This window comes from Coregonus lavaretus, assembly GCF_964263955.1.
Source record: "Coregonus lavaretus genome assembly, chromosome: 16".
NCBI lineage: Eukaryota > Metazoa > Chordata > Actinopteri > Salmoniformes > Salmonidae > Coregonus > Coregonus lavaretus.
In genome coordinates, this window is record NC_140003.1 from 45,664,043 (window position 1) to 45,679,042 (window position 15,000).

At 42.5% G+C, this 15,000-nt stretch overlaps 1 pseudogene across 1 annotated transcript in view; it reads right to left on the reverse strand.

Moving 5' to 3' along the window:
- Window positions 1-15,000, reverse strand: part of LOC311143864 (syntaxin-binding protein 5-like) — a 293,895-nt pseudogene that overhangs the window by 58,975 nt on the left and 219,920 nt on the right. Inside the window, exons 11-17 of the transcript in view lie at window positions 10,814-10,961; window positions 10,643-10,710; window positions 10,344-10,384; window positions 8,661-8,875; window positions 7,076-7,227; window positions 6,800-6,925; window positions 3-55 (exon numbers count right to left, since the gene is read on the reverse strand). The product of the transcript in view is annotated as a syntaxin-binding protein 5-like (transcript). The remainder of the gene's footprint in view (window positions 1-2; window positions 56-6,799; window positions 6,926-7,075; window positions 7,228-8,660; window positions 8,876-10,343; window positions 10,385-10,642; window positions 10,711-10,813; window positions 10,962-15,000) is intronic.

Here is a 15,000-nt window from a genome sequence, read left to right on the forward strand (position 1 = left end):
GGTCTTCTGAATGTAGTCCACCACCGCTACACCATTGCAGCTCCCAAACGCTAGACTGACACACACACACACACACACAAACACACACACACACACACACACACACACACACACACACACACACACACACACACACACACACACACACACACAGAGGGTGGAGAAAAGAGTGAGAGCAAGTCTAGTAAATGGGGTACCTGAAAAACATGAGGTTCGAAACCCATAACCTGAAGAATAGCTAATGTAATGGCCATCTTAGTATACAGTACGCACTTGGAAAAAAAGGTGCTATCTAGCACCTAAAAGGGTTATTTGGCTGTCCCCATAAGAGAACCCTTTGAGAAAAACATTTTGGTTACACGTAAAACCCTTTTGGTTTCCATGTCATGTGTATGTGTATGTTTTGTATTATAAAAAACATATAAAATAAAATCTTACAAAAAAATAAGTATTTTTGATTTATTTTGTTTACATTCTTCATTGTAACCACAATGTCACAAATAATTGAACACACACAACATGAGCAGATTAACTTGGTCAAAACATTTATTTATTAAAGACGATCAGAAAGAATGTTGGTACTTATTTATTTTGATCCAAAGCCACGAATGAGTCACTCAGCTTTATGCTGACAAATATAGATTTATGCTGCAAAATAGCCTACTAAATAGGCCAAGCTTAAACAAATATATTACATTTGCTTAAATTATAATGCAGGGTTAAAGACACATTCTTTCTGAATGTCTTTAGCAATTATTATGTGGATTATAATAAATTAAATATATTTGTAGGGGTTAATCTGGTCTGTGATATAGAGTTTGAAATGTAAAACTTTTGAGTGTTTAAGCATTTAATACATTGCAAGTTTGTCCTTTTTTTGGCCATTAGGCTACACTTTACAATAGGACTCAACTCTTGACTGACAGCAGCATTTATCAGTAGTCTAAACTCTGGCACATATTGGGGGATTTTTCACACTTAGCCGAGCTATTAGAATATCCTTTTGTAAATTAATGGATGTGTGAAAGTACATTTCATAAATAAATGAAGTAGCTCAGGTCTTGAAAATATAGGCAATATTTTTCCCCTCCCTGCCCTCCCTGTCCTCCCTGTCCTCCCTGCCCTCCCTGTCCTCCCTGTCCTCCCTGCCCTCCCTGCCCTCCCTGTCCTCCCTGCCCTCCCTGTCCTCCCTGTCCACCCTATCCTCCCTGTCCTCCCTGCCCTCCCTGTCCTCCCTGTCCTCCCTGTCCACCCTATCCTCCCTGTCCTCCCTGCCCTCCCTGTCCTCCCTGTCCTCCCTGCCCTCCCTGTCCTCCCTGTCCTCCCTGTCCTCCCTGTCCTCCCTGCCCTCCCTGCCCTCCCTGTCCTCCCTGTCCTCCCTGTCCTCCCTGTCCTCCCTGCCCTCCATGTCCTCCCTGTCCTCCCTGTCCTCCCTGCCCTCCCTGTCCTCGCTGTCCTCCCTGTCCTCCCTATCCTCCCTGTCCTCCCTGTCCTCCCTGTCCTCCCTGTCCTCCCTGCCCTCCCTGTCCTCGCTGTCCTCCCTGTCCTCCCTATCCTCCCTGTCCTCCCTGTCCTCCCTGTCCTCCCTGTCCTCCCTGTCCTCCCTATCCTCCCTGTCCTCCCTGTCCTCCCTGTCCTCCCTGTCCTCCCTGTCCTCCCTGTCCTCCCTGCCCTCCCTGCCCTCCCTGTCCTCCCTGCCCTCCCTGTCCTCCCTGCCCTCCCTGTCCTCCCTGTCCTCCCTGCCCTCCCTGCCCTCCCTGTCCTCCCTGTCCTCCCTGCCCTCCCTGTCCTCGCTGTCCTCCCTGTCCTCCCTATCCTCCCTGTCCTCCCTGTCCTCCCTGTCCTCCCTGTCCTCCCTGCCCTCCCTGTCCTCCCTATCCTCCCTGTCCTCCCTGTCCTCCCTGTCCTCCCTGTCCTCCCTATCCTCCCTATCCTCCCTGTCCTCCCTGTCCTCCCTGTCCTCCCTGTCCTCCCTATCCTCCCTGTCCTCCCTGTCCTCCCTGTCCTCCCTGTCCTCCCTGTCCTCCCTGTTCTCCCTGGACTCCTTATCCTCCCTGGACTCTCTTTCATTCAGTTTCTTCTTCACATCAGTAAAGGACTCCGTGTTTCAGAAACTCACTTTATATAGAGGGGCTATCACTCTTTCACACTGTTGTAAATAAAGCCAGTTTGTTATTTAGAATTATTTATTTCTGTTTTTAGAGGGAGAGAAACCAAAAGCCCACCGTGTCTATTTTTTAAGAAAATCATCAGTCCACATGTCAAGTGTAAATGCGCCATTGTATTTACCCAAGTTCTCTCTCAACTCCAGGACAACCGTCAACAATTGTTTTGTTGTTGCCTGATGCAGGACTCTAGTGCCAGAGAAGAGAGACTCTCGGGACAGAAACATTCACACCTCCATTAATTTATGAAAAGATAGTCAATTTGTGCCACATTTTAGACTACCGATAGATCAGCGTTCTAACTCCCCCTTGTGACAGTGTGGTGCAATGACAGAATGATGCAATTTACCACAATCTGCCACCATCTACCATAAACTCGAAACCTTTAAAGGAAGAACCACTGTAGAACCCTTTCTACAGAGGGTTCTACATGGAACCCAAAAGGTTTCTACCTGGAACCAAAAAGTGTTCTCCTATGTGGATAGCCAAAAAAGCCTTTTGGAACAATTTTTTTCTTAGAGTGTAGGGGGAATATATTATGGACAAACCCAGTCTACCTAGGACAACATTATGTATGGTAACAACCCATTGAATAATGGAATATGGTAATGCAATTTACCAGAAGCTCGTCTGTCCATTAAACACTTATAAAACACACAGGTAATCACACGGGCAGTATCCAGGAGACATCCTCCCATACAAACATTATTCAGAGATCATGGGATCAGGGATTCTACATTTTCTGACCCTGCAAAATTGGGAATAGTATGTGTTCCACATTTAAATGTTGAATAATCATTGAAATGGACTGGTAAAGCATAACCATTGAAATGGACTGGTAAAGCATAATCATTTAAATGGACTGGTAAAGCATCCACCTGCATGATTTCCTGTATTGTGCCAATAACAACCTTGTTCATACAGCATTACATACTGTAGGAAGACATGTCATCACTCCAGTTCCGAGAAACATACATTGATTCCAATGTCAACACTAGAATATCGGTTAGAATGCAGCTCAATACATTGCTTCTTCATACCAAGTGGTATGCAGATGTAGAGACATTGTAAGATAACCCCAGTCTATGTGTGGGGTGAAGACCTACCAGTGCCTAGAGAGGACACAGAACAAACAGAAGAGATTATTAAAACCCACTTTAACATTTGAATAGCTTTTGGGGAGCTAGGTTAGTGACCTTTACTGTGTATTCCTCCAGCACTGTACACTCTTCGTATAAAGAGCTGCGGATGTATCACCTTTTTCTACCAACTCTGGAGAACATAAGTTTGTAAATTGCCTTGAGGCCATCTATTGATTAACTGTAGAGAATCAGTTAAAAGCTTCTCTCCTCTGTCAAAACAGGCTCTTTTCCAGCAAACCAGCGCATACAAGCCACATTTTTTCTACTTTTTGAATCATGTTTCACTGATTACAGCTTCCTTCTGCTGCGCTTAAATTATAGATGAGTCTGGGTGTTATGAAACATACAGTTGAAGTCGTAAGTTGACATATGCCTTAGCCAAATCAATTTAATCTCAGTTTTTCACAATTCCTGACATTTAATCCTAGTAAAAATTCCCTGTCTTAGGTCAGTTAGGATCACCACTTTATTTTAAGAATGTGAAATGTCAGAATAATAGTGGAGAGAATGATTTATTTCAGATTTTATTTCTTTCATCACATTCCCAGTGGGTCAGAAGTTTACATACACTCAATTAGTATCTGGTAGCGTTGCCTTTAAATTGTTTATCTTGGGTCAAACATTTCGGGTAGCCTTCCACAAGATTCCCACTATAAGTTGGGTGAGTTTTGGCCCATTCCTCCTGACAGAGCTCGTGTAACTGAGTCAGATTTGTAGACCTTCTTGCTTGCACACGCTTTTTCAGTTCTGCCCACAAATTTTCTATAGGATTGAGGTCAGGGCTTTGTGATGGCCACTCCAATACCTTGACTTTGTTGTCCTTAAGCCATTTTGCCACAACTTTGGAAGTATGCTTAGGGTCATTGTCCATTTGGAAGACCCATTTGCGACCAAGCTTTAACTTTCTGTCTATTTTGTGAAGTGCACCAGTCCCTCCTGCAGCAAATCACCCCCACAGCATGATGCTGCCACCCCCGTGCTTCACGGTTGGGATGGTGTTCTTCGGCTTGCAAGTTCCCCTTTTTCCTCCAAACATAACGATGGTCATTATGGCCAAACAGTTCTATTTTTGTTTCATCAGACCAAAGGACATTTCTCCAAAAAGTATGATAATGTGCAGTTGCAAACCGTAGTCTGGCTTTTTTATGGCGGTTTTGGAGCAGTGGCTTCTTCCTTGCTAAGCGGACTTTCAGGTTGTGTCGATATAGGACTCGTTGTACTGTGGATATAGATACTTTTGTACCTGTTTCCTCCAGTATCTTCAGAAGGTCCTTTGCTGTTGTTCTGGGATTGATTTGCACTTTTCGCACCAAAGTACGTTCATCTCTAGGAGACAGAACATGTCTCCTTTCTGAGCAGTATGACGGCTGCATGGTCCCATGGTGTTTATACTTGCGTACTATTGTTTGTACAGATGAACATGGTACCTTCAGGCGTTTGGAAATTGTTCCCAAGGATGAACCAGACTTGTGGGGGGGTCTACCATTTTTTTCCTGAGGTCTTGGCTGATTTCTTTTGATTTTCCCATGATGTCAAGCAAAGAGGCACTGAGTTTGAAGGTAGGCCTTGAAATATATCCACAGGTACACTCCCGAGTGGCGCAGTGGTCTAAGGCACTGCATCGCAGTGCTAGCTGTGCCACTAGAGATCTCTCTGTCGTAGCCGGCCGCGACCGGGAGACCCATGGGGCGGCGCACAATTGGCCCAGCGTCGTCCAGGGTAGTGGAGGGAATGGCCGGCAGGGATGTAGCTCAGCTGGTAGAGCATGGTGTTTGCAATGCCAGGGTTGTGGGTTCGATTTCCACGGGGGGCTAGTATGAAGAAAATAATGTATGCACTAACTGTAAGTCGCTCTGGATAAGAGCGTCTGCAAAATGTAAATGTACACCTCCAAATGACTCAAATTATGTCAATTAGCCTATCAGAAGCTTCTAAAGCCATGACATCATTTTCTGGAATTTTCCAAGCTGTTTAAAGGCACAGTCAACTTAGTGTATGTAAACTTCTGACCCACTGGAATTGTGATACAGTGAATTATAAGTGAAGTAATCTGTCTGTAAACAATTGTTGGAAAAATTACTTGTGTCATGCAAGTAATCCTAACCGACTTGCCACAACTATAGTTTGTTAACAATAAATGTGTGGAGTGGTTGAAAAACGAGTTTTAATGACTCCAAACTAAGTGTATGTAAACTTCCGACTTCAACTGTATATTAGTGTGAAACAGAAGAATAACATTCATTACATGCCATGCATTTAGGCGTATGCTTTATTCCATTTATTGGAAAATAGCAGCTGGGCTGATTAATAAAATTATGAGGGACAGAGACAGACAGAGACGGACAGGGACAGAGACAGATACAGAAAGGGACAGAGACAGAAAGGGAGATAGACAGAGACAGACAGAGAGGGACATAGACAGAGACAGAGACAGAAAGGGACAGAGACATAGGCAGAGACAGAGACAGAGAGGGACAGAGACAGACAGAGAGGGACAGAGACAGACAGAGAGGGATAGAGACAGAAAGGGACAGGGACAGAGACAGAGAGGGACAGAGACAGAAAGGGACAGAGACAGAGAGAGACAGAGACAGAAAGGGATAGAGACAGAGAGGGACATAGACAGAGACAGAGACAGAGACAGAGACAGAGAGGGACAGAGACAGACAGAGAGGGACAGAGACAGACAGAGAGGGATAGAGACAGACAGAGAGGGACAGAGACAGAAAGGGACAGAGACAGAAACGGACAGAGACAGAGACAGAGACAGATAGGGACAGAGACAGAAAGGGACAGAGTCAGAGACAGAGAGGGACAGAGACAGAAAGGGACATAGACAGAGACAGAGACAGAGAGGGACAGAGACAGAAAGGGACTGAGACATAGAGGGACAGAGACAGAGAGGGACAGAGACAGAGATAGAGACAGATAGGGACAGAGACAGAAAGGGACAGAGACAGAGAGGGACAGAGACAGAGAGGGACAGAGACAGAGACAGAGAGGGACAGAGACAGAGAGGGATAGAGACAGAGACAGAGACAGAGACAGAGACAGAGACAGAGACAGAGACAGAGACAAAGTCAGAGACAGAGACAGAGACAGAGAGAGAGAGGGACATAGTCAGAGACAGAGAGGGACAGAGAGAAGGTGGCAGAGAGGAACAGGACATAAAGACAGATGTCTTTATGTCCTGGGGAGGGAAATGGGGAGGGGAGGGAAATGAAAACATGATTGTGTGTGTTTGTGTTATATAGACATAGAACGAAATAAAGAAAGAAAGAAAGGGCTAGATGGAGAGATGGAGAGATGGAGAGATAGACAGAAAAGGAATGAGAGAACATGAGAACAGGGGACAGACAGACAGATGGAGGGGCGGGGAGAGGAGAGTGTGTGTGTGTGAATGGAAAACAACAGAGTGTGAGGGAGAGATGGATGGCGTGAGGTGTGGAAGTGAAAGGTGGAAAGGGTTTAGAGACACATAGAGTCACTCACAGCCCGTAGGCAGAGTTGATGTCCAGGCTGGTGATCTGCTGGGGGGGCTCTCCATCTACCCACTGCAGCTGCACCACCAACACAGCCTGGTACCCCGGGGGCATACGCACTGGACGATTCTTCACCCTGACATACCGAGAGGGATGGGGAGATAGAGGGGGAAGGGAGTTTGAAAGTTACTGCAGAAGGAGAGAGAGAGCTTCGCATTAAAACAATTTTACCATCACAGCGACACCTTGGTAGACCCTGTTGAGGTGTCTAACAGGAGTGACTCACTTGAGGCAGCGGAGGCTGTCTTGTGAGCCGTTGCCGGGGCTACCGGGCGTCTGGGGGGAGTTGGAACTGGGGTCCGAGAAACACGGGTTGTTCTCTGTCTCCGACAGGGGGATGACGTCCTCCGAATCAAACTGCAGACGCACTTCTAGCGACTGTCAATTAGATTAGATTAGATCAACTTTATTATCCCACCGTGGGGAAAATGCATTTGCTTAAAAATACAAAATACATAATATAGAAAATCACAGAATGATACAATGCAATTCATACCCACATGAAGAAATACTATAGTGCATACTATGATAGGAATACTGGACTATTCCCTGTAGTGTTTTTGCGGATTACTGTAGTATTTACTGTAGCATACTGTATTCTTTACAGTTTACTATAGTATAAATACTGTAGTAAAAAAAAAGAGTAGTATATACTATAGTAATTACTGTAGTGTTTTTTGCAGGATGTAGTATACTGTGGTATTTACTGTAGTGTTTCTAGGGACATTACTGTAGTATTTACTTAAGTCGTTTTTTGCTTTATTATCTTTGGCATAGAAGTGGAGGCTTTCTCCTTGAGGAAACATACCGGAGAAATATTAAAAGAGAAGGTTTTCCTTAACCTGTAGGTAGGACTGTGTTCTGAAACAGAGAGTTCAGAGCTTCTGCTCTTTTCTATAACCTGTATGGAACACAGCATATGGTCTATACTTGGCATGTGGGTTTCTCACTTATGGGTGGCACAAATTGGGATATTGGGGGAGGGGACAGGGACATGGTTTATGCAAATCAAATACTTTAGTACTACCTATAGTTACAAATGTTTCGTGTTTTTGTGAAGTGTAGTGTTTTTTTGCGGACATTTCTGTAGTATTTACTACAGTGTTTTATGTGTATAATACTGTAAAATCTATACTACAACATTCTATAGTAAGTACTACACATGACCGAGGGACACTACAGTATGTAGTATAGCATTTTACAGTATACTACAGTTTACTGCAGAATTATATAGTAAGCACTTTAGTATTCTATTGTAAACTGCAGTATTTATTTTATGTGGGTAGGCTATATATTTACAGTGAAATTATTTACAGGGAAACACATGCACACACACATACATACACAGATCACTTTAATAATGTTTACATATCTTGCATTACTCATCTCATACGTATATACTGTATTCTATAATATTTTACTGTATCTTAGTCCATGCCGCTCTGTCATTGCTTGTCCATATATGTATATATTCTTAAATTCCATTCCTTACTTAGGTTTGTGTGTATTGGGTAAATGTTGTGAAATTGTTAGATATTACTTGTTAGATATTGCTGCACTGTCGGAGCTACAAGCACAAGCATTTCGCTACAGACGCAATAACATCTGCTAAACACGCGTATGTGACAAATACAATTTGATTTGATTTGATTTGAGATCAGCTGTGAATGCCCACACAAACACACACCTTGTCAATTCACAACAAGAACATCTCGTTCAACAAGTAAACTAATCATCAGGTCTTTTTTATAAGTCGAATCAGGTGCATTGACTGGGGAAGCGGGTTTAGGAAACTTCCCTCATCCACTCACCACCATCCGTGTGTCGGCGTCGTGTTTGCTGAAGCGATAGAGGATGACGTGGGCAGAGATGCCCACCACACAGAAGAGACGGCTCTGCGGGCACCACCTGACCATCTGAACGGCGTAGGGGTCCTCCTCTGCCAGCTCACCCGCCCGGCCTTCACCCGCCTTGGGCTTCTCAAACACCTTAGACGTCTTCAGCTTGTACAGCATCTGGAGGGTAACTGGTTACACAAACAAGTCAAGTTTATACATACATAAATTGAGTTCCTATGTAATTAGAATCAGTGTTCTTGATAAGAGTTATAGTAGTGTTAGTATTGTTGGTGAGAGTTATAGTAGTGTTAGTATTGTTGATGAGAGTTATAGTAGTGTTAGTATTGTTGATGAGAGTTATAGTAGTGTTAGTATTGTTGGTGAGAGTTATAGTAGTGTTAGTATTGTTGATGAGAGTTATAGTAGTGTTAGTATTGTTGATGAGAGTTATAGTAGTGTTAGTATTGTTGGTGAGAGTTATAGTAGTGTTAGTATTGTTGATGAGAGATATATTAGTGTTAGTTTTGTTGATGAGAGTTATAGTAGTGTTAGTATTGTTGATGAGAGTTATAGTAGTGTTAGTATTGTTGATGAGAGTTATAGTAGTGTTAGTATTGTTGGTGAGAGTTATAGTAGTGTTAGTATTGTTGATGAGAGATATATTAGTGTTAGTATTGTTGATGAGAGATATATTAGTGTTAGTTTTGTTGATGAGAGTTATAGTAGTGTTAGTATTGTTGATGAGAGTTATAGTAGTGTTAGTATTGTTGGTGAGAGTTATAGTAGTGTTAGTATTGTTGATGAGAGTTATATTAGTGTTAGTATTGTTGATGAGAGTTATAGTAGTGTTAGTATTGTTGATGAGAGTTATAGTAGTGTTAGTATTGTTGATGAAAGTTATAGTAGCGGTAGTATTGTTGGTGAGAGTTATAGTAGTGTTAGTATTGTTGATGAGAGTTATAGTAGTGTTAGTATTGTTGATGAGAGTTATAGTAGTGTTAGTATTGTTGATGAGAGTTATAGTAGTGTTAGTATTGTTGATGAGAGTTATAGTAGTGTTAGTATTGTTGGTGAGAGTTATAGTAGTGTTAGTATTGTTGATGAGAGTTATAGTAGTGTTAGTATTGTTGGTGAGAGTTATAGTAGTGTTAGTATTGTTGATGAGAGTTATAGTAGTGTTAGTATTGTTGGTGAGAGTTATAGTAGTGTTAGTATTGTTGATGAGAGTTATAGTAGTGTTAGTATTGTTGATGAGAGTTATAGTAGTGTTAGTATTGTTGATGAGTTATAGTAGTGTTAGTATTGTTGGTGAGAGTTATAGTAGTGTTAGTATTGTTGATGAGAGTTATAGTAGTGTTAGTATTGTTGATGAGAGTTATAGTAGTGTTAGTATTGTTGATGAGAGTTAGAGTAGTGTTAGTATTGTTGATGAGAGTTATAGTAGTGTTAGTATTGTTGATGAGAGTTATAGTAGTGTTAGTATTGTTGGTGATAGTTATAGTAGTGTTAGTATTGTTGATGAGAGTTATAGTAGTGTTAGTATTGTTGGTGAGAGTTATAGTAGTGTCAGTATTGTTGATGAGACTTAGAGTAGCGTCAGTATTGTTGATATTCAACGTGAGAACAGGGTTGGAGAGAGACGGGGAGAGAACTTACTAGCAGAGGCATCCCAAAACTTTACGGTTCCGTCTGCGTGTCTGCATAAAGAATGGAAGACAGGGGAAAAGGTCAAGAATACGGTCTATGTCCAATACTGAACGAGACTCTACTGCTTTTATCATTGACAACCACCAGGGGAGCATAGGAAACCTTTATTACTTCCTGTCTGAATGAATAGAACCAGCCCCACTGCGTGATAGTTCACACACAACAAAGTCTCCTTACTTTCCGTCTGAATGAATAGAACCAGCCCACTGCGTGATAGTTCTCCAACAGTATGGAACCAACTGACTCACCCTGTGACGATGACCTCTGGGTAGGTCTGTGAACCTATCGTCCATGAACCGCCACTCACTGGCCACTCCTGCCAGGAATAAGACAGTTGGTCATGGATTTTTAAATAAGTTCAGGATTTGAATTTAGCTTTTTTTGTTTTAGCTTTGTCTGACCTATGACCTGTAGCGTACCTTGTGGCTGTAGCCTGTCTTCTTCTGCTTGGCTCCTATGGAGTAGAGGACGGGGATGATGTCAGGAGGGCACTCAGCAAAGTAGGCCGTGCAGGTGACATGAGATTCGTGGATGTCCATGGGGTAAGGGTTCTCAAAAATGGGGAAACTGCAAGGGAGAGGAAAAAAAGTTATAGTGTGCATGTTGAGTTCTCACGGTAAAATATGTGCGTGGCCGCTACAGAAAGTTATCACCAACATATTGAAATGACAAATAAGCAAAGGTCCAACGCTCTAACTGTGCGTATTGTAGTTTGTGGATATCTAATGGGCATCTGATGGATATTTCAACACTTTAGTAGTAGCAGAGCAGAACATCACCCAAGACACCACTTCAATTCTTCCCAGCAGCTAATTGTCCAATTAGTATTCAATATCAACATTGTAATCATGTCAACACATAGTCATAAACTACCGAGGAATAGTTTAAGATATACTTGCCCTTCCTTCATCTCCCTCCCTCATAGTGTTGTTGTATAATCTGCAGTGTGTTGATGTGTCATCTGCAGTGTTGATGTGTAATCTGCTGTGTTAATGTGTCATCTGCAGTGTTAATGTGTAATCTGCTGTGTTAATGTGTCATCTGCAGTGTTGATGTGTAATCTGCAGTGTTAATGTGTCATCTGCAGTGTGTTGATGTGTCATCTGCTGTGTTGATGTGTAATCTGCAGTGTTAATGTGTAATCTGCAGTGTTATTGTGTCATCTGCAGTGTTGATGTGTAATCTGCAGTGTTAATGTGTAATCTGCAGTGTTGATGTGTAATCTGCTGTGTTGATGTGTCATCTGCAGTGTTGATGTGTAATCTGCAGTGTTGATGTGTCATCTGCAGTGTTAATGTGTCATCTGCAGTGTTAATGTGTAATCTGCAGTGTTAATGTGTAATCTGCTGTGTTGATGTGTAATCTGCAGTGTTAATGTGTAATCTGCTGTGTTGATGTGTAATCTGCAGTGTTAATGTGTAATCTGCAGTGTTGATGTGTTATCTGCAGTGTTGATGTGTAATCTGCAGTGTTAATGTGTAATCTGCTGTGTTGATGTGTCATCTGCAGTGTTGATGTGTAATCTGCAGAGAGTGTTGATGTGTAATCTGCAGTGTTAATGTGTAATCTGCAGAGTGTTAATGTGTAATCTGCAGTGTTGATGTGTAATCTGCTGTGTTGATGTGTCATCTGCAGTGTTGATGTGTAATCTGCAGAGAGTGTTGATGTGTAATCTGCAGTGTTAATGTGTAATCTGCTGTGTTGATGTGTCATCTGCAGTGTTGATGTGTAATCTGCAGAGAGTGTTGATGTGTAATCTGCAGTGTTAATGTGTAATCTGCAGAGTGTTAATGTGTCATCTGCAGTGTTGATGTGTAATCTGCAGAGAGTGTTGATGTGTAATCTGCAGTGTTAATGTGTAATCTGCTGTGTCATCTGCAGAGTGTTAATGTGTCATCTGCAAAATTGATGTGTAATCTGCAGTGTTGTTGTGTAATCTGCAGTGTTGATGTGTAATCTGCAGTGTTGATGTGTAATCTGCAGTGTTGATGTGTAATCTGCAGAGTGTTAATGTGTCATCTGCAGAGTGTTGATGTGTCATCTGCAGTGTTGATGTGTAATCTGCAGTGTTGATGTGTAATCTGCAGTGTTGATGTGTAATCTGCAGTGTTGATGTGTAATCTGCAGTGTTGATGTGTAATCTGCAGTGTTGATGTGTAATCTGCAGTGTTGATGTGTAATCTGCAGTGTTGATGTGTAATCTGCAGTGTTGATGTGTAATCTGCAGTGTTGATGTGTAATCTGCAGTGTTGATTTGTAATCTGCAGTGTTGATGTGTAATCTGCAGTGTTGATGTGTAATCTGCAGTGTTGATGTGTAATCTGCAGTGTTGATGTGTAATCTGCAGTGTTGATGTGTAATCTGCAGTGTTGATGTGTAATCTGCAGTGTTGTTGTGTAATCTGCAGTGTGTCAAGATGGCTATGTTAAAAAGAAGCAGTGTACGGTGGCCGTAGGTGTGACATTGTCACAATGACATCGTCCTTGTCCTGATGATTACACGTTAGTGATAGAGAGACAGCTGACTGGAATGGTAGAGAACTAAGGATGTCTCAAGGTAAAGTGACATATTTGGACTGGTGTGTGTGTGTATGTGTGTGTGTGTGTGTGTGGTGTCAATTTTCATGTTTGTGTGTGTTTTGTGTGTTTGAGTGTATGTAGTGTGTGTATGTGTGTGTGTGTGTCAAATCAAATCAAATTGTATTTATCACGTTTCCTAAACAACAGGTGTATACCAACAGTGAGATGCTTACCTACGGGCCGTTCCCAACAACGCAGAGAGAAAGATAGATAAATAATAACTCAAGGAATAAATACACAATGAGTAACGATAACTTGGCTTTATACAGACCAGAGTACTGAGTCCATGTGCAGGGGTACAAGGTAGTGTGTGTGTATATGTGTGTGTGTGTGTGTGTATATGTGTGTGTGTGTGTGTGTGTGTGTGTATATGTGTGTGTGTGTGTGTGTGTGTGTGTATGTGTGTGTGTGTGTATGTGTGTGTTTGTGTGTGTGTATATGTGTGTGTGTGTGTTTTTGTGTGTGTGTGTGTATATGTGTGTGTGTGTGTATGCATGTGTTTTTGTGTGTGAGCGTGCGTGTTTACTTTCTTGGTTTTAATGGCCACCTATGGCCCTCTCTCCTTATCAGCCAATGGAGAATGTCTATATGGAGCGTGTCTATATGGAGCGTGTCTATATGGAGCGTGTCTATATGGAGCGTGTCTATACGGGGCGTGTCTATATGGAGCGTGTCTATATGGAGCGTGTCTATATGGAGCGTGTCTATATGGAGCGTGTCTATATGGAGCGTGTATATATGGAGTGTCTATATGGAGCTGTCTATATGGAGTGTCTATATGGAGCGTGTCTATATGGAGCGTGTCTATATGGAGCGTGTCTACATGGAGCGTGTCTATATGGAGTGTCTATATGGAGTGTGTCTATATGGAGCGTGTCTATATGGAGCGTGTCTATACGGAGCGTGTCTATATGGAGCGTGTCTATATGGAGTGTCTATATGGAGTGTGTCTATATGGAGCGTGTCTATATGGAGCGTGTCTATACGGAGCGTGTCTATATGGAGCGTGTCTATATGGAGCGTGTCTATATGGAGTGTCTATATGGAGCGTGTCTATATGGAGTGTCTATATGGAGCGTGTCTATACGGAGTGTCTATATGGAGCGTGTCTATATGGAGCGTGTCTATATGGAGTGTCTATATGGAGCGTGTCTATATGGAGCGTGTCTATATGGAGCGTGGCTATATGGAGCGTGTCTATATGGAGCTGTCTATATGGAGTGTCTATATGGAGCGTGTCTATATGGAGAGTGTCTATATGGAGCGTGTCTATATGGAGCGTGTCTATACGGAGCGTGTCTATACGGAGCGTGTCTATATGGAGCGTGTCTATATGGAGCGTGTCTATATGGAGTGTCTATATGGAGCGTGTCTATATGGAGTGTCTATATGGAGCTGTCTATATGGAGTGTCTATATGGAGCGTGTCTATACGGAGCGTGTCTATATGGAGCGTGTCTATATGGAGTGTCTATATGGAGCTGTCTATATGGAGTGTCTATATGGAGCGTGTCTATATGGAGTGTCTATATGGAGTGTGTCTATATGGAGCGTGTCTATATGGAGCGTGTCTATACGGAGCGTGTCTATACGGAGCGTGTCTATATGGAGCGTGTCTATATGGAGTGTCTATATGGAGCGTGTCTATATGGAGTGTCTATATGGAGCGTGTCTATACGGAGCGTGTCTATATGGAGCGTGTCTATATGGAGGAGTGTTATTATTATAGTGGTGATGTGGTGATGGAGGAGTGTTATTATTATAGTGGTGATGTGGTGATGGAGGAGTGTTATTATTATAGTGGTGATGTGGTGATGGAGGAGTGTTATTATTATAGTGGTGATGTGGTGATAGAGGAGTGTTATTATTATAGTGGTGATGTGGTGATGGAGGAGTGTTATTATTATAGTGGTGATGTGGTGATGGAGGAGTGTTATTATTATAGTGGTGATGTGGTGATAGAGGAGTGTTATTATTATAGTGGTGATGTGGTGATGGAGGAGTGTTATTATTATAGTGGTGATGTGG